The sequence below is a fragment of the Protopterus annectens genome, chromosome 1.part1 (genome assembly GCF_019279795.1).
Source record: "Protopterus annectens isolate FY-2018-M chromosome 1.part1, PAN1.0, whole genome shotgun sequence".
Classification (NCBI taxonomy): Eukaryota; Metazoa; Chordata; order Ceratodontiformes; family Protopteridae; genus Protopterus; species Protopterus annectens.
In genome coordinates, this window is record NC_056726.1 from 1,498,729,315 (window position 1) to 1,498,750,285 (window position 20,971).

Sequence of the window (20,971 nt, forward strand, 5' to 3'; positions counted from 1 at the left end):
GATCAGTACCCACTGAATAAGGTGTGTCACCCTGCAGAAACATGTGCTTGGAGACAAATGGAGACCTTGAAAAGGGAGCCCAGGCAGGAAAGATCATTACTCACTGAATAATGTGTGTCACACTGCAGAAACTTGGGCTTGGAGACAAATGGAGACCTTGAAAAGGAAGCAAAGGCAGGAAGATCAATACCCACTGAATAAGGTGTGTCACCCTGCAGAAACATAAGCTTGGAGACAAATGGAGACCATGGAAAGGGAGCAATGGCAGGAAAGATCAGGACCCACTGAATAAGGTGTGTCACCCTGCAGAAACATGAGCATGGAGACAAATGGAGACCTTGGAAAGGGATCCAAGGCAGGAAAGATCAGTACCCACTAAATGAGATATGTCACCCTGCAGAAACATTGGTCTTGGAGACAAATGGAGACCTTGAAAAGGAGGCCAATGTAGGAAAGATCAGTATCCACTGAATAAGGTGTATCACCCTGCAGAAAGATGGGCTTGGGGATAAATGGAGACCTTGAAAAGGGTTCCAAGGCAGGAAAGATCAGTACCCACTGAATGAGCTATATCGTCCTGCAGAAACATGGACTTGTAGACAAATGGAGACCCTGAAAAGGGAGCAATGGCAGGAAAGATCAGTACACACTGAATAAGGTGTGTCACCCCTGCAGAAACATGGCCTTGGAGACAAACGGAGACCTTGAAAAGGGATCCAAGGCAGGAAAGATCAGTACCCACTAAATGAGCTATGTCACCCTGCAGAAACATTGGGCTTGGAGACAAATGGAGAAATTTAAAAGGAAGCCAAGGCAGGAAAGATCAATACCCACTAAATAAGGTGTGTCACCCTTTAGAAACATGGGCTTGGAGACAAATGAAGACCTTGGAAAGGAAGCCAAGGCAATAAAGATAAGTACCCACTGAATAAGGTGTGTCACCCTGCAGAAACATGGGCTTGGAGACAAATGGAGACCTTGGAAAGGAAAAGAGAATTAATATGGTGTAATATTTATACAAAGGAGAAAGCAAAATTAATTAATACAAAAAGAGCAGCACCAAAGATATTTGAAGAAAAATACAGGCAAAGGAATCTGGATATGGAAAACTTTACAATACAAAAAATAAGAAGACTAAGAGGAAAAGTAGAAAAAGAGATGAGTAATGGAGAAGTCAAAGAAATAGAAAGTGAAGTAATGGAACAGCTGTAAAGAGAAGGATTCAGTGCAGAAAATCAAATGCAGAAAGCATCACAACAGGATAGGGCAATGGATATCCAAATTAAGGGGAAACCAGTGGAACAGGAAGTAACTGGTCAGGTGCCATATCAAGATATTTTGGAGCCTTCCACAGGAAACCAGTATAAACGTTCACTTGAAGCTAGACAGCAAGGAAAGAAACAGGAAACTGTGGAATATGATGCAGTCAATTTTGAGGAGTGAAAGGCCAGTGAGTTCCCATATGACAGAACAACAGATGACACAGGATGAAACTGAAGAGAAGGTGCCACAGGAAGATGTTATAGAACTTTCTATAGAATGCCCACAGGAAATGGATAAAAAGGGATGTGCCCTCAGTATGGAAGAAAAGGACTTAAGAGAAGAGTTACTTGATTTAGTAGACAAAGACAGATATATCAAGATCAATGAGAGAAATAGACTGCAGAAGTTTAATAAAACACCAAAAGTCAGAAGCTTGATAAAACAAATACACACAGTAATTAGGACTGCCCATAGAGACCCATGCGATATAAGAGAAGTAAACAGAATATATTACTGTGCAGCTAAATTAATAACTGATAAAAGTTCTACCACAGGAACACAGGGTAGCGAGGGAAAGGAGGGGGCGAAAGCAAATACCATCATGGAAATATCGAACAGAGAAAACTATAAAGCAGCTAAGAGAAGAAGTGTCATTGTTAGAAGATTATAGAAAAGGGAACAGACCAACAAAAATATTAAGAAAGATAGATATGATAAAAGCAATGCATGGTATTAGAACCGACCAGGATCTATTACGCACTATTGGAGATAACAAACTAAAAATTACAAAACAGGTGGAAAGACTTAGAAAATATGAAGATAAATCTAAGGGAAAAACACAAAATAAACAAATTATTGATGACCCAAAAAAGTTTAACAGAGAACTGGGAAATAAGGTAAAAGGAATAGACAGACCGCCAAAAAAAGAGGAAGTAGATACATTTTGGAGAAGTATCTATGACAATCCTGTGGAACATAACAAAGGTGCTAATTGGAAGGAAGAAGTAAAAGAAAGAATTAGAAGTTTAAAGGTACAGGACATGAAATGGGATGAAATAACAACTAGAGAGATTGAAATAAAGTTGAGAAAAGCCTCTAACTGGAAAACCCCAGGCCCAGATGCAATGCCTAACTTTTGGCTTAAAGTATTAACTTTTTTGCACAATGATTTAGCCATGAGTAAGAACTATTTATATATGCACCCCGAACACGCAGCACACTGGTTAACAAAAGGAAAAACAATGCTCTTACTTAAGAGTGAACCTGCAAGCTACCCTAAAAATTATAGACCAATAACTTGTCTTCCAACAACATACAAACTATGCATGGGATTGAGGCTGACAGACTTTATAGTCATTTAGAAGAAAACTCAATTATGGCAGTAGAACAAAATGGCAATAAAAGAAAGTCATATGGAATAAAGGACCATTTGGTTGTTAAACAAACTTATAGTGGAGAATTGTAAGAAGGGAAAGAACCTAAGTATGGCATGGATTGACTACAAAGAAGCATTTGATAGTATCCCACATTCTTGGATAAAAGAGTGCTTAAAAATGTATAAGATATACCCTACACTGATTAATTACATTACAGTAACCATGAAACAGTGGCAGAAACATGTGCTTGGAGAAAAATGGAGACCTTGAAAAGAGAGCCCAGGCAGGAAAGATCATTACCCATTGAATAATGTGTGTCACACTGCAGAAACATGGGCTTGGAGACAAATGGAGACCTTGAAAAGGAAGCCAAGGCAGGAATATCAGTACCCACTGAATAAGGAGTGTCACCCTGCAGAAACATAAGCTTGGAGACAAATGGAGACCATGGAAAGGGAGCAAAGGCAGGAAAGATCAGGACCCACTGATTATGGTGTGTCACCCTGCAGAAACATGGGCTTCGAGACAAATGGAGACATTGAAAATGGAGAAATGGCAGGAAAGATCAGTTTGCACTGAATAAGGTTTGTCACCCTGCAGAAACATGGGCTTGGAGACAAATGGAGTCCTTGAAAAGGGAGCCAAGGCAGGAAAGATCAGTACCTACTGAATAAGGTGTGTCACCCTGAAGAAACATGAGCATGGAGACAAATAGAGACCTTGGAAAGGGAGCCAAGGCAGGAAAGATCAGTACCCACTGAAAAAGGTGTGTCGCCCCTGCAGAAACATGGGCTTGGAGACAAATGGAGACCTTGAAAAGGCGGCCAATGCAGGAAAGATCAGTACCCACTGAATAAGGTGTGTCACCCTGCAAAAACACGGGCTTGGAGACAAATGGAGACCTTGAAAAGGGTTCCAAGGCAGGAAAGATCAGAACCCACTGAATGAGCTATAGCGTCCTGCAGAAACATGGGCTTGTAGACAAATGGAGACCTTGAAAAGGGAGCCAATGTAGGAAAGATCAGTACCCATTGAATAAGGTGTCACCATGCAGAAACATGGGCTTGGAGACAAATGCATGACTTGAAAAGGGAGCCAAGGCAGTAAAGATCAGTACCCACTGAATAAGGTGTATCATCCCACAGAAACTTGGGCTTGGAGACCAATGGAGACCTTTTGAAGGGAGCCAAGGCAGGAGAGATCAGTACCCACTGAATAAGGTGTGTCACCCTGCAGAAACATGAGTTTGGAGACAAATGGAGACCTTGAAAAGGGAGCCAAGGCAGGAAACATCAGTCCCAGTAAATAAGGTGTGTCACCTTGCAGAATCCTGGGCTTGGAGACAAATGGAGACCTTGAAAGGGGAGACAAGGCAGGAAAGATCAGTACCCACTGAACAAGGTGTGTCACCCTGCAGAAACCTACGCTTGGAGACAAATAGAAACCTTAACAAAGGAGCCAAGGCAGGTAAGATCAGTACCCACTGAATGAAGTTTGTCAACCTGCACAAACATTGGCTTGGAGACAAATGGAGACATTGAAAAGGGAGCCATGGCAGGAAAGATCAGTACCCACTGAATAAGGTGTGTCACCCGGCAGAATTATGGGCTTGGAGACAAATAGAGACCTTAAAAAGGGAGCCAAGGCAGGAAAGATCAGTACCCACTGAATAAGGTGTGTCACCCTGCAGAAACATGTGCTTGGAGAAAAATGGAGACCTTGAAAAGGGAGCCCAGGCAGGAAAGATCATTACCCATTGAATAATGTGTGTCACACTGAGGAAACATGGGCTTGGAGACAAATGGATACCTTGAAAAGGAAGCCAAGGCAGGAAAGATCAGTACATACTAAATAAGGTGTGTCACCCTGTAGAAACATGGGCTTGGAGACAAATAGAGACCTTGAAAAGGAAGCCAAGGCAATAAAGATCAGTACCCACTGAATAAGGTGTGTCACCCTGCAGAAACATGGGCTTGGAGACAAATGGAGACCTTAAAAAAGGAGCCAAGGCAGGACACATCAGTACCCACTGAAAAAGGTGTGTCACCCTGCAGAAACATGGGCTTTGAGACAAATGTAGACCTTGAAAAGGGAGCCAAGGCAGGAAAGATCAGTACCCACTGAATAAGGTGTGTCACTCTGAAGAAACATGGGCTTGGAGACAAATGGAGACTTTGAAAAGGAAGCCAAAGCAGGAAAGATCAGTAACCACTGAATAATGTTTGTCAATACCTGCAGATACTTTGGTTTGGAGACAAATGGAGACCTTTAAAAGGGGGGCAGGGCAGGAAAGATCTGTACCCACTGAACAAGGTGTGGCACCCTGCAGAAACATGGGCTTGGAGTCAAATGGAGATTTTGCAAATGGAGCCAAGGCAGGATAATAGTGTGGTGGCCACAGCTGCACCTCAGTCAGATACATAGAGAGAAATAAAAGAATAAACATCAAATATATGCATATAAAATCGATTACAATAAAGAGAAGGAGAGATAAACAACTAATTCACATTAATATCAGGTTTGTATCTGTCAGACATTGAAGCAGCTCTAGAACTAGAACACATTTGTCAAGTATATAGCTGTAATATGGCTGACTGGATGTACTACTGGACATGCTTCCATTATGATAGGGGTCCAGAGGGGCAGGAAGATCATGGATTTTAACTATGAGTATCTGGGAATGCAATGCATGTGATGTGCTGGGTTACAGTGAAGCCCATAGAAAGTGTGGTGTACTTTCCCTACTGCTATGTATTGTAGCAAAAGGACAAAGAAGGACCCTGCAGTCATGACCACCTATGCAGAATTAACAGTACAACACACTGACTGTGCAAGTGTGAGAGAGTATAGACAGACAATACATTGACGTTAACAAAGGCACCTGTTAATGTATGGTGAGCAAGAAATATGATACAAGCGAGACAACTGTACTACACAGAGTAGTTATAAATATAACATGTCATGGGTATGCCATGTATAAGTGTGACTGCCATTGTCCTTGCATGGGACACTGCATGTCAAATATGGAGAAGTGTGACCACTGCTGTATTTGGGACTGCCAAGGTTGTAGCAGTTAACACAGTGTGGTAAGGAATGGCATCCTTAGATCTGTGGAAGGACAAAGCAGCTGGCATCATGCCATGGCAATCCATGACAGTCATAGGTTAGGCAGGGTTGCAGACAGGACTAAATCTCTGTACTGTTTATGAGCTGTGTCTTGAGTCCAGAGTACAGAGACTAATTTCTTTCACATTCATTGGCCCACTGTGTGAAACTGAGCAAGTCATTTAACCAGACAGTGTTCTCAGGTTGCCCACAAAAGAGACAAATGTATCCAGTGCGCTTACTTGGTCACCCAAAAGAAAAAATAAATATGTTTGTAATCTAAAGTGATAGGCAACAGTTGTAAATTGTATTAATGTGACAATGCTTTTGCCTACACAGTCAGGCTCATAGATTAGTACTAGGCTAACTGCCCTTGTGGCCCATTTTAAGCCTAGCTAATTATCCCATGTTAGAATCAAACCCTTCACCTAGTGTCTGTAAGATAAACACCTTAACCATTATGCCAACCTGTATTGCTGCAGTCAGTAGGTGTTTTAACTATCAAGATCTTCACTCTAATTTATTGAAATCTACAAATCTGCAATGATACCTATATCTGGCTATACTATTACATTTATGTACTTATGTCTTTGTCTGGAGACACAGTCCATACACCTTTGAAAGAAGAGCTGGTTCTCCCTCAATCTGTTCAGGAGATGAATATTTGTAAGATTTATATGTCCTCAAAGGGTTATGGTAATCATGCAGTAAATTAAACTGAAATGTACCCATTAGACATACTTACTGTACAACTCAGAAGAATGCTCTCAATTGTACTGACCTCTTCTTCCTATTGACACAGAAGGACAAGGTGCTGCCCCTTGAGGTCATTGTAGTGGTGCCTGCACTGCCCCCCAGACCAGGTGATACCAGTTATAATAGCCATTGGCCTGACAAGGGTGTGCTGGGCATCCAAATTATAAGAGAGACACTTATAAGAAATTGCCAGTAAGCACTTCCAGTGATCTCCATGCTTAAGGTACAGAGATATTTGTGATTCTTTAGATCCCACCTGGGAGCCCTGCCACTTTCAGTACCTTCTGAAGTGATTGCCACTTCACAGGTCACATTCCAGAACAATACAGCAGCTCATTTGTGCCAACACATGTTACTACTGCCAGCATGTGACACTCAGCAGTGGGTACTGAGTCTGATGTGCCACACTGCCACCATATAGTGAAATGTGCATATGCCTGAGATAGTGTAATGTGCCACACTGCCACCATATAGTGAAATGTGCATATACAGCATGGCAGGATGGGGTTTGGCTGTGAAAAGTACAACAGAATGAGAGCATGTAGCCAAAAGTATCCACTTCTGATGCCAGTGTTGATGTTTAGTGTTCTTATGTGCTACAGGATAAATGGAAATATATCCCTATCCTAAGTGGAGTCAGTGACCTGCTCACACATGTACCCACTGGGGTCAGTGCCCTGCTCACTCATTTACTCACTGGGGTCAGTGACCTGCTCACAAATATACTCACTGGGGCTCAGTGACCTGCTCACACATGTACTCATTGGGGTCAGTGACCTGCTCCCACATATACACACACTGGGGTCAGTGACCTACTTACGCATGTACTCACTGTGGTCACTGACCTGCTCACTCATTTACTCAATGGGGTAAATGACCTGCACACACATGTACTCAATGTGGTCACTGGCCTGCTCACACATCTACTCACTGGGGTCACTGGCCTGCTCACACATATACTCACTGGGGTCAGTGACCTGCTCACACATGAACTCACTGGGGTCATTGACCTGCTCACTCATTTACCCACTGGGGTCAGTGACCTGCTCACTCATTTACACACTGGAGTCGGTGACCTGCTCTCATGTACTCACTGGGGTCAGTGAACTGCTCACTCATTTTCTCACTGGGGTCGCTGACCTGCTCACACATACTCACTGGGATCAGTGGCCTCCTCACACATGTACTCACTGGGGTCAGTGAACTGCTCATTCATTTACTCACTGGGGTCAGCGACTGCTCACACATATACTCACAGGTTTCACTGACCTGCTCACACATCTATTCACTGGGGTCAGTGAAATGCTCACACATGTACACAATGGGGTCACTGACCTGCTAACTCATTTACTCACTGGGTCACTGACCTACTTACATACTCACTGGGGTCATTGACCTGCTCACACATATACTCACTGTGGTCAGTAACCCACTCATACATGTACTCATTGAGGTCAGTGACCTGCTCAACACATATACTAACTGGGGTCAGTGACCTGCTCACACATGTACTCACTGTGGTCAGTGGCCTGCTCACACATGTACTCACTGGGGTCACTGATCTGCTCACACATGTACTCACTGGAGTCAGTGACCTGCTCACACATGTACTCACTGAAGTCAATAACCTGCTCACACATCTACTCACTGGGGACATTGACCAGCTCACACACGTACTCACTGGGTTCAGGGATCTGCTCACTCATTTACTCACTGGGGTCACTGACCTGCACACACATATTCACTGCGGTCAGTGACCTGCTCACACATGTACTCACTGGGGTCAGTGACCTGCCCACTCATTTACTCACTGGGGTCAGTGACCTACTCCCAAGTACTCACTGGAGTCATTGACCTGCTCACATGTACTCACTGGGGTCATTGACCTGCTCACACCTGTACTCACTGGGGTCACTGACCTGCTCACTCATTTACTTACTGGGGTCAGTGACCTGCTCCCAAGTACTCACTGGAGTCGTTGACCTACTCACACATACTCACTGGGGTCATTGACCTGCTCACAACTGCTCACTGGGGTCGCTAACCTGCTCACACGTACTCACTGGGGTCAGTGACCTGCTCACACATGTACTCACTGGGGTCTGTGACCTGCTCACTCATTTACTCACTGGAGTCAGTGACCTGCTCACACATGTACTCACTGTGGCCACAGGCCTGCTCACACATACTCACTGGGGTCAGTGACCTGCTCACACATGTACTCACTGGGGTCAGTGACCTGCTCACAAATGTACTCACTGGAGTCAGTGACCTGCTCACACATGTACTCACTGTGGCCACAGGCCTGCTCACACATACTCAGTGGGGTCAGTGACCTGCTCACACATGTACTCACTGTGGTCAGTGACCTGCTCACACATGTACTCACTGGAGTCAGTGAATTGCTCACACATGTACTCACTGGGGTCAGTGACCTGCTCACAGATGTAGTCACTGGGAACAGTGACCTGCTCACACATGTACTCACTGGGGTCAGTGACCTTCTCACACATACTCACTTGGGTCAGTGACCTACTCACACATGTACTTGCTGGGGTCAGTGACCTGCTCACACATGTACTCACTGGGGTCATTGACCTGCTCACACCTACTCAGTGGGGTGTGTGACCTGCTCACACATGTACTCACTGAGGTCAGTCACCTGTTCACACATGTAGTCACTGTGGTCAGTCACCTGCTCACAAGTACTCATTGGAGTCACTGACCTGCTCACACATACTTACTGGGGTCAGTAACCTGCTCACACATGTACTCACAAGGGTCAGTGACCTGCTCACACATGTACTCACTGGGCCTCTGACCTGCACACACATGTACTCACTGGGTTCAGTAACCTGCTCCCATGTACACACTGTGGTCAGTGACCTGGTCACACATGTACTCACTGGGGTCAGTGACCTGCTCACACATGTACTCATGTGGTCAGTGACCTGCTCACAAGTACTCATTGTGGTCGTTGATCTGCTCACACATACTTACTGTGGTCATTGACCTGCTCACACATGTACTCTCTGGGGTCAGTGACCTGCTCACACATGTACTAACTGGGGTCTCTGACCTGCTCACACCTGTACTCACTAGGGCCAGTGCCCTGCTCACACATACTTACTGGGGTCAGTGACCTGCTCACACACGTACTCACTGGGGTCAGTGACCTGCTCACACATGTACTCACTGGGGTCTCTGACCTACTCACACATGTGCTCACTGAGTTCAGTAAACTGCTCACATGTACTCACTGTGGTCAGTGACCTGGTCACACATGTACTCACTGGGGTCAGTGACCTGCTCACACATGTACTCACTGGGGTCAGTGACCTGCTCACACATGTAGTCACTGGGATCACTGACCTGCTCACACATGTTTTCACTGTGGTCAGTGACCTGCTCACACATGTGCTTACTGGGGCCAGTGACCTGCTCACACATGTACTCACTGGTGTCAGTGACCTGCAGAAACATGTAGTCACTGGGGTCAGTGACCTGCTCACAAGTACTCATTGGGGTTGCTGACCTGCTCACACATACTTACTGGGGTCAGTGACCTGCTCACACATGTATTCACTGATGTCAGTGACCTGCTCACTCATTTACTCACTGCGGTCAGTGACCTGCTCACACATGTACTCACTGTGGTCAGTGACCTGCTCACACATGTACTCAATGGGGTCAGTGACCTGCTCACACGTACTCACAGAGGTCAGTGAATAGCCCCCACATATATTCACTGGGGTCAGTGACCTGCTGACACATATAGTCACTAGAGTGAGTGACCTGCTCACAAGTACTCATTGGGGTCGCTGATCTGCTCACACATACTTACTGTGGTCAGTGACCTGCTTACACATGTACTCACTGGGGTCAGTGACCTGCTCACACATATACTCACTGGGGTCTCTGACCTGCTCGCACATGTACTCACTAGGGTCACTGTCTTTCTCACACATACTTACTCGGGTCAGTGACCTGCTCACACATGTACTCACTGTGGTCACTGACCTGCTCACACATGTACTCATTGGGGTCAATGACCTGCTCACATGTACTCACTGTCGTCAGTGACCTGCTTACACATGTACTCACTGGGGTCAGTGACCTGCTCACACATGTACTCACTGGGGTCAGTGACCTGCTCACAAGTACTCATTGTGGTCGCTGATCTGCTCACACATACTTACTGGGGTCAGTGACCTGCTCACACATGTATTCTCTGGGCTCAGTGACCTGCTCACACATGTACTCACTGGGGTCTCTGAACTGCTCACACATGTACTCACTAGGGTCACTGACCTTCTCACACGTACTTACTGGGGTCAGTGTCCTGCTCACACATGTACTCACTGTTGTCACTGACCTGCTCACACATGTACTCATTAGGGTCAGTGACCTGCTCACATGTTCACACTCTGGTCAGTGATCTGCTCACATGTTCTCACTCTGGTCAGTGACCTGCTCACACATATACTCACTGGGGTCACTGACCTGCTCACACTTACTCATTGGGGTCAGTGACATGCTCACACATGTGCTCACTGTGGTCAGTGACCTGCTCACACATGTACTCACTGGAGTCACTGACCTGGTCACACATGTACTCACTGGAGTCACTAACCTACTCACACGTACTCACTGGGGTCAGTGACCTGCTCTCACATATACTCACTAGGGTCAGTGACCTGCTCACACATATGCTCACTATGGTCACTGACCTGTTCACACATGTACTCACTGGGGTCAGTGACCGGCTCACACTTATACTCACTGGGGTCAGTGATTTGCTCACACTTATACTCACTGGGGTCACTGGCCTGATCATACGTACTCACCTGGGTCAGTGACCTGCTCACACCTACTCACTGTGGTCAGTGACCTGCTCACACATGTACTTACTGTGGTCAGTAACCTGCTCATACATGTACTCACTGGGGTCAGTGACCTGCTCACACATACTCATTGGGGTCAGTGACCTGCTCACTCATGTACTTACTGTGGTCAGTAATCTGCTCACACATGTACTCACTGGGGTCAGTGACCTGCTCACACCTTTTCACTGGGATCAGTGACCTGCTCACACATGTACTTACTGTGGTCAGTAACCTGCTCACACATGTACTCACTGGGGTCAGTGACCTGCTCACACATACTCACTGGGGTCAGTGACCTGCTCACACATATACTCACTGGGGTCAGTGACCTGCTCACACATATACAATCCTTTTTGCTGCCACTCTTATGGGTACAAGATCAAGAACGAGACTCATAAAGCAATCGTGTGCTGCTTCACAGTCTGATAAAAGTGGATTCAGAGAAATTACCTTGAACTGGCTCATTTGTATAATTACATACTATTAGTCTCAAAAATTGCACAATAAATTTACTATTTCATTACTCACTGTGCTATGGATTTGCTATAAATTATTTTTGTATATTCTAAAACAGCAGACTTAAATGTACTGGGAATATTGCCTGTATATTTTGGCAACATACTTTGATACATCAGCTACAGATCTGCAGTTGTTTTTTTGTTTTGTTTTTTTTTTGAGTAAAATATCAGTTGATAACAACTTACTGCTGACTGATAAATGTATATACAGGATGAATTGTTAATATGGTATGATGTGCACTGCTACTGGGCATTTTATTTTGCACAGCATAACTTACATTTACAATTGATAGAGAATGTAGTTGTGAGTGCACTGGGTTCTGGGGTTTTCACATTGTTGCCCACCCTTTGTTTTCCTGTACAGTGTGGAAGTGTAATTAACTACCAGTATGTTTCTTTTGTTATGTGGAGTTATAGGAGGGGGAACAACTGACAACTCTGCCCTTGTCCTCAGCATTCTGTTATCAGGGTAGCCTAGGTATGATGCACAGTGTGGCCACTTCATAACTTCATACATGGTAAAGCATAGCCTGATATTAGAACTGCAAACATCATTGCTGATATGTCTTATGTCTAATCTGACCTATAGTTATGAATCTTTTTGTGGCATGGCATAAAGCACCCCCCTGGCCTCACATGGGCATCCCCTGCAGCCGGGTCCTCCATGGCCTCTTCATGATGGACTTCATTCACAGCTGACTTCATCAGGTCTTCTTCACTATTGTCAGTCTGTTGCTGTAATTGTTTGCATATCAATATATTGTATAACAATGTTTACATGTGAATACCTGCTGAATGTTTGTGGACTGTTTTGGAGAACACCACTAGAAACATTTAAGTACTGGAAGTGGCTCATCATCAATATGAGCAATCTTTACATATTTTGTGTTTGTGACAGGGTGGTATTATCTCTATATATATATATATATATATATATATATATATATATATATATATATATATATACATATATATTCTGTTCCATGATCTGTAAGTTTCTTATCAATGTAATTTGCCATAGCTCCAGGGCATATCTGATGTCACCAATAATACATCCCTAGAGAAAAATTACGCTTTACAAACTGTTAATATAGGTCAGACATATACTAGATGTGGGAATTGTGGGATCTGCCTTTAGGTCGCAGTGACAGATTGTATATTATACTTCATGCATTGCACATCACATAGCAGTTGATTAAATGGAGTCCTTTATGAGTGATATACAATTGCCCGTGTACCCCAGCTGGGGCCTTGATGGCTGTATGAGTGTTGTCAGTGGCTGCCAGTACCTCTGGGATATGGGATATATCACAGAATGCCTGCATGGTATAATTTCTCTCCTTTGTGGTGTGGGAAGCACAGTGTACTATTCTACATTCTACCCTTAACATCATGTTTGATAAATCTACATTATAATATATTAATTCTACTTTACTGGTCACATTTTAAAGAGACTATTCTTTCCACAATTCTCTAGTATCCTTTATTGCAATCTGTTTATTCCCTTTATCACATGGACAATTTTATTCTCATTTTTTGCAAGTGCACTGTATTTCATCTCCCATGATGTAATTCACTTTCTGATAATTTATTTTGACATTGTTTTCTTCAGTTTTGTTTACTGACTGTAGCAGATATTATTTTGGTGGAGGGTTGTAACTTAACACTTCACAATTCCCAATTACTTAAATTAACTTCTGAATTTCCTACAGTAATAATGAAAAACAAGGATCATCTTCTACATTTCCTTTAGAGGAAAACTATAAATGTATTTTTGATTTTATAGCTGTCATTTAGTGTAATAAAATGCAGCCAAAGAATTCACCTTAAATCCTTGATCAGGGGATAGAATATGTTTTGCTTCTAGTCAGCAGATATTTGGCAGTTGCACACTTATGGAATACTAAATGCTTTCTACCATACCACATGCCTTTAAAGTTGATTTCTGGTTTACTTTTTATAGGCCATTTATTTTTTTGTATTATTGACTTTACCATACACCAACATCATGTTTCTTATAAATGCTACATTATTTTTTCTACTTAAGGTAGACCTCTTAAGTGTCCTTATTTTGAAGGAGCACATTCTATTTTCAAGACTGATTTACCTCTGCACATCATGTGTCAATTTTTGAAGTTATGTTTCTATTGTCATGCTTGATTTACCTATTCATACAATTTTCTGATTCTCCATCATCACATGTGACTTTTGATGTTGTCTATTATACAAAAATCCGCACTACATGACCAGCATATTATAGTGGCACCAATAATTTAAAGTAGAAAGCAAATATCTAATATCAACTTTTTTCAGAAGTTAAAATAAATTAGATTGAATGGTAGAATTTTGCAATACAACTCAATAAAGTCTACAGATTTTGTACTGTCTCTTTCACATTGTCATTAATCTTTCCATCATTTTGTCACTTTCTGCTTTTAAATATGTTTCTGAGTAATATCTCAGATTCCCAGTGGAAGTGGGAATCTATATGCTATTCATATTTTATGCTAATTAGATGTCTGGATTTTTCCCAGGATGTTCATACTTGTTGGTGGCTTTTGTTCCTATTTTCAAAGTCTGTAGGTTTGGATGTGCACTTTAGGGTCCATGGAACACACAAAATTCTTACATAAAACTTCACATAATTTTTTTTTACTTTTGTGTTTTTTGTCAAAATTATTTTTTATTAAGAACATCATAAACAACAAGCAATACATTTTACAGGAACATAATTAAATAATATAGTAGCATATAAATATTTACATAAAGAAATGGATTGCAAATTAGTTTAAATAATGGAACCCTTGATTGGCAGATACATTTTTATTCTAGCAATGTGGAATGTAGTCCACTATTAAAGAAAACATGTAATAATTGAATCACATACCTTATGAAAGCATTTTGCTGTTGGGTTATCTGCCCACATCACCAGACATTAACTGCAAATACTTCAGGGGCTATTGTCCCAGGTTCAAAAGCTCCATTCTCCAATTAATAGCCTCAGATTTTATTGTATTTTATTTTATTTATTTTTACTAAACTGGACTTCTCATAACAATGGAACTCATTATTTCTTGTTGCTCAATATGTGACATTAAATATTACATCACCCTTTTTACTCAAATCTTTTTATTGGGAATTTGTAACAAATAATACCAATATTGCATTATAACAAAGTGTTCTTGCACATGCAAATGAGAGAATAAAAGAAAAAAGAAAAAAAAGAGCATTATACATTTCAACTTTTTTACCACATACACCATGCCTGAATATGAATTCAGAACATTTTTGAAACTGCAGTCTATAATAACTGAATTTATTATTAAAATTAAACAGTTTAAACAAATTATCGTTGGTAATATTTGTAACATTTGCTGATAAATCTGAATAAGAAATAAAACTTTTCTCCATGGGTTCTTAGTGTCTTTGGTGATATTCTGGTCTTCTTTATGCTGATCTTTTTATGGCTATAGCTTGATAAAATAATAGAAATTGCTCAAATTGTGGTGAAGATACATTTTGCCATTGATTTGTTACTATTTATATTGCTACAGCTAAAATTGTCTACATTAAATAATAATTTTCATTATTCATTTTAGAATTCTCCAGTATATCAAACAGGACTAAATTATTTGTTAAAAGGAAATAATCTGTCTATAAAGCTTTCAGAAAAGCTGTGATTTTATTCCAATAGATATGTTTAGAAGAGCAGTCATGGAATATAAGTGCTCAATCTGCATTATTTGTTTGTTCACATCTCCAACATTCTGAATTATTATCTTTACTAAATGTTGATATTGTGTTCGGTGTTAGAAAGACCTTATGTAAAACTTTCCATGTGAAAACATACAAGTAGTTAATCTAACAGGTATTTTTTACTGATTTCAGTAACTGAAATTTATTATCTTTAGATATAGTTGTATTATGATTCAGTATAATGTAATCCCAAAATTTATCATTTACACTCTTATCATATATAATAAGGTTTTTATATAGGCTTGAAACCATACTTCCCATTTCAAATTCATTGTATAAAGTATTCATAGAAAGACTGGAGTAGTTTAGGTATTTTATTATCTTGAGAATGCATGAGTTAGTAGTTTATCTTGTGCAAAGAGTCAAATCCTTTGTAGATGTATCCAGTCTTGATGAACTAGATTATGTTCTGATAGCATTGACTCTGTACTGGTTTTATTTTATGCCATCAAGACAATGATACCAACATAGGAAGTTTCTGTTTTCCCAGGTGTCAAGTTTTTGTTTTGTAGAGTTGTCAAGAAATTCTTTTGTAATTGCAAAAGGGATGAGTGTGTCAAACAAGAGTTTCTGATCAATATTACTTAAGATTGTATTTTGGAATGATTTTAAAACTAGATTAACATAATTGGATTGTGAAGGATAAAATATTTTATATTGAATATAGTTAAATAAATCCAAAAGGAGTTTGCATAAGTGTTATGATTCTTGTTGATTTCTACCTTATTAAGGTTAATAATCCAGATAGTCCAGAAATGTAATGTTTTCCAATTCAAGTTATAATTAGAATCTGACCAGTTAGGTATGTTTTTAAAAAGTGAAACTTTTGTGTATGTCTCTAGATCTGAAAAAGTTTATACCTTGTAGGTTTCCAGGTCTAATATGATGTTGATATGCTATCTTTGGTTTATTTGGGAACCAAAGAAAACTCAATAATAGTTGGCTAATTTTGCTTGTGCATTCTATTTGGAGAGAGATAGAATAGAATAGAACAGAATAGAAATTCACCTTGGTGAACTTGACACCTGAGAATAAAATGAGAGAGAGAGAGAGAGAGAGAGAAAGAAGGTTGGATGATCTGGGGATAGTGAATCAGGAAGTGCAATGGATTAGAAAGGAGGAATTAAGGACAGTTATGAAGAGGATGAAGAATGGAAAGGCTGTTGATCCAGATGACATACCTGTGGAAGCATGGAGGTGGTTAGGAGAAATGGCAGTGGAGTTTTAACCAAATTATTTAATGAAATCTTGGAAAGTGAGTGCCTGAGGAGTGGAGAAAAAGTGTTTTGGTACCAATTTTTAAGAAGAAGGGTGATGTGCAGAACTATAGTAACTACAGAGGGATAAAACTGATCAGTCACAACATGAAGTTAAGGGAAAGAGTAGTGGAAGCTAGGTTAAAAAGGGAGGTGATGATTAGTAATCAGCAGTATGGTTTCATTCCAGGAAAGAGCACTACAGATGCAATGTTTGCTCTGAGACTGTTGATGAAGAAGTATAGAAAAGGTCAGAAGGAGTTGCATTGTGTCTTTGTGGACTTAGAGAAGACATATGACAGGATGCCTATTGGAGCTGTGGTATTGTATGAGGAAGTCGGGACTGGCAGAGAAGTATGTAAGAGTGGTACAGGATATGTACGAAAGTAGTGTGACAGTGGTGAGTTCTGCGGTGGGAGTGACGGATGCATTTAAGGTGGAGGTGGGATTACATCAAGGGTCAGCTGTAAGCCCTTTTTTATTTGCAATGGTGAGGGACAGGTTGACAGATGAGATCAGACAGGAGTCCCCATAGACTTTGATGTTTGCATTTGACATTGTGATCTGTAATGAGAGTAGGGAACAGGTAGAGGAGACCCTGGAGAGGTGGAAATATGCTGTAGAGAGGAGTGGAATGAAGGTCAGCAGGACTAAGACAGAATATATGTGTGTGAATGAGAGGAAGGATAGAGGAATAATGAGGGTGCAGGGAGTAGAGTTGGTAAAGGTGGATGAGTTTAAATACTTGGAATCAACAGTTCATAGTAATGGTGAATGTGGAAGAGAGGTGAAGAAGAGAGTATAGACAGGGTGGAATGGGTGGAAAGAGCGTCAGGAGTGATTTGTGACAGGTGGGTACCAGTAAGAGTGAAAGGCAAGGTCTACAAGAGGGTAGTGAGACCAGCTATGTTATATGGGTTGGAGATGGTGGCATTGACAAAAAGGCAGGAGTTAGAGCTGGAGGTGGCAAAGTTAAAGATTTTACGATTTGCACTGGGTGTGACAAGGATGGACAAGATTAGGAATCAGTATATTAGAGAGACAGTGCAGGTCAGAATGTTTGGAGACAAAGCCAGAGAGGTGATATTACACTGAGTTGGACATATGCTGAGTAGGGATTCCGGGTATATTGGAAAAGATGCTACGGATGGAGCTGCCAGGTAAGAGGAAAAGACGAAGACCTGAGATAAGGTTTATGGATGTGCTGAGAGAGAGGACATGAAGGTGGTTGTTGTGACAAAGCAAGATGCAGAGGACAGGAAGAAATGGAAATAAATGATCCACTGTGGGGACCCCTAATGGAACAGCCAAAAGAAGAAGGGGAATTCTATTTAGGGAGAGAGCTAAAACTTCAATTTTATGTAAATTTTTGGAAATAGAACCATTTTAATTAATTGTAGATTATCCTCAAAATACATTATTAACATATTTCATCTAGAAATTAGGTTTGATATAGGTTCTATATTTTTTTCATATTTTGATTTTTTTTTGTTTTGTCCAGTGGTTTCTTTATAATAATAATACCTAAAAATGACACTTCTTTACCAATAATATTATTTTGGATTATTTCTAATTATTTTCTTTATTTCAGATTATTAAAGTGCAAATTTGTATTGAAATTGTACAATAATAGAGTTTAACTGTCCTAGTGTTTCACTAGAATTAATAGAGATAGCATAATATCATCTGCATATAACATGATTTTGAAATTGTGCTTTGCCACAATTTCTTTACCTTTTATTCTTGTGTTTGTTTGTATTAAAATGCCAGAATGTCAATGGCTAGAACAAATAAAATGGGAGATAAGTGACAACCTTGTTTTTATATGAATAGACTCAGAAGGAAAGGGTCAGAACTTGACACATGCTTTATTATTTTTGTATGTATTTGTTAAAAGACAGAAGAATTCCAAAAATAAAATGAGTCTAGTGTTTTAAATAAACAATTCCAATATAATAAATCAAAGGTTTTATCAATATCTAGACTGATGAATGCAGCTTCTTCTTTTCTATTATTTATGACATCTCTAACTGTAATTACTCATTTTATGTTATAATGTGTGTCTTTTATAGATAAAACTGGTCTGATCTAAGTTAATAATATTTGATAAAAGTTATTTTTTATTTTACCCATTAGAATATATATATATATACATATAAACTTTATAGTCTGTTTAAAAGAGAGCTAGTTCTTAAGAGGGGCATAGCTTTTATTTCCCTTGAGTAATGTAGTAACTAAAGAGTATTTCCAAGATGGGGGATCATTTCATTTAATTGGATATTTTGAATAGCTTTATGGAAAAATAGATGATATTTTTATGGAATATCTTATAAAACTCATGAATTATTCTATCAATACTGGGACTTTGTTAGGTTTAAACTCTCTTATTTTATGCTGAATTCTTTGAGGGTGATTTGTTTTAAGTAAATACATTTAATTTGTGGTAGTATCTTTTTCATGTGAGTATGATCAAAGTTTGAAAAAAAAAATGGATTGCTTTTCAAATCCTAAAGCCAATAATGGTGAACATCAGAATGTTAAGACAAAATGTCTAACACTTAAAATCATGAACAGACAATTTTTTTCTCAGGGCAAGGAAACATTTGCCCAGTATGTGGAAATATGCCTTTTTCCCCACTGTAGAATTGTCCAGGAGTTGGTATATATATATATATATATATATATATATATATATATATATATATATATATATATATATATAGTTGCCGGTATTGGGGTGCAGTGTGGAGGCATAGCACACCACCTGGATTGCTTTTACATAGGCCATTGTGGTTTAGTTACATGATGGGCAAGTGTTTCCTTGCTATGGGAAAAATTGACCATTCATGACTGTAAGTGTTCAACATTTTCCTCTCAACATTCTGATGTTTGGCATTATGGGCTTTGGGATTTGAATCTAGATATATATATATATATATATATATATATATATATATATATATATATATATATTGTTTTGTTTTGTTTATTGATTTTAAGTTATAGTGTGTTTGAATGTTTCAAGCATTTCACCAATATCTGTGAATAATTTCTTGTTTTCATTATTTCTTATTTCTAGGTTTTGCTTAGATCTAGATTGTATTTCAACTCTTTTAGATAAATTATGTATATAGTTTGGTGACATGGCATGAGAGGCATTTTTTATGTTAATTCTGTTTTATGTGATAGGAGTTCTGAATATTTTTATTTAAAGCTTCTATTTTATTTTTTTAAATGTTATTACAATCTTTATATTTGGGTTTAAATATTTGAAGTTTGTTTTGAATATTTAATTTCTTTCTACTATTCTTTCAAATTTTCTTATAACAAGCTGAATATTTGCCATAGACGAAAGCTTTGAAAGAAACCCAAATCACAATGTTATTAACTTTCTCTTAGTTATTCATTTATAAAAAGAAATCAAATTTTGAGAGCAGCCAAGATATAAATTATTTTAATTTAGAAATATATGTGGGAACTCTTGTCCATCAATCCATCCAAGTTCAACCGCTTTTTCCATTTCTGCACATAGGGTCGAGGTGCGACTTCAGCAGTGACAATCATCTTAAGCCAAGGTTTACACTGCCAGGACTCTAGTCATTTATGGTATTTTTTTTTAATCTGTATCAGATTTTAAAATAAGTGCATTATGATCTGAAATAGAATAAGAAGGTATATTAAAATGTATTATTATTGAGACAATATCTTATGTGGTTGATTGCATCAATCCTAGTTTGCATACCATAGCAAAAATGAAGAATGTTCAAAATCTAATGATTTTCTTTCTCTCATAAAAATGTATCCTTTAAATGTAGTGATTCTATCCATTTTTTATACCTTGGCTACAGGAGATATCCTCATTGTTCAAGTTGCAGTACAATCTGTATTGTTTAATAAGTAAATAAAATAACCACCTAATATTACATTTCCTTTAAAGTAGCAGAGAATGATGTCTAATATCTGAGTGTTTAATATGTGTTTCTTGAAGAAGTGCAATTTGTGCCTTATTAGAATGAATATTTCATATATATACATATATATATATATATATATAT

General features: G+C 39.6%; 1 pseudogene; it reads right to left on the minus strand.

The window, feature by feature from the left end:
- Nucleotides 1-10,022, minus strand: part of LOC122816429 — a 29,412-nt pseudogene extending 19,390 nt beyond the window's left edge.
- Between the last annotated feature and the right edge of the window lie 10,949 nt (nt 10,023-20,971).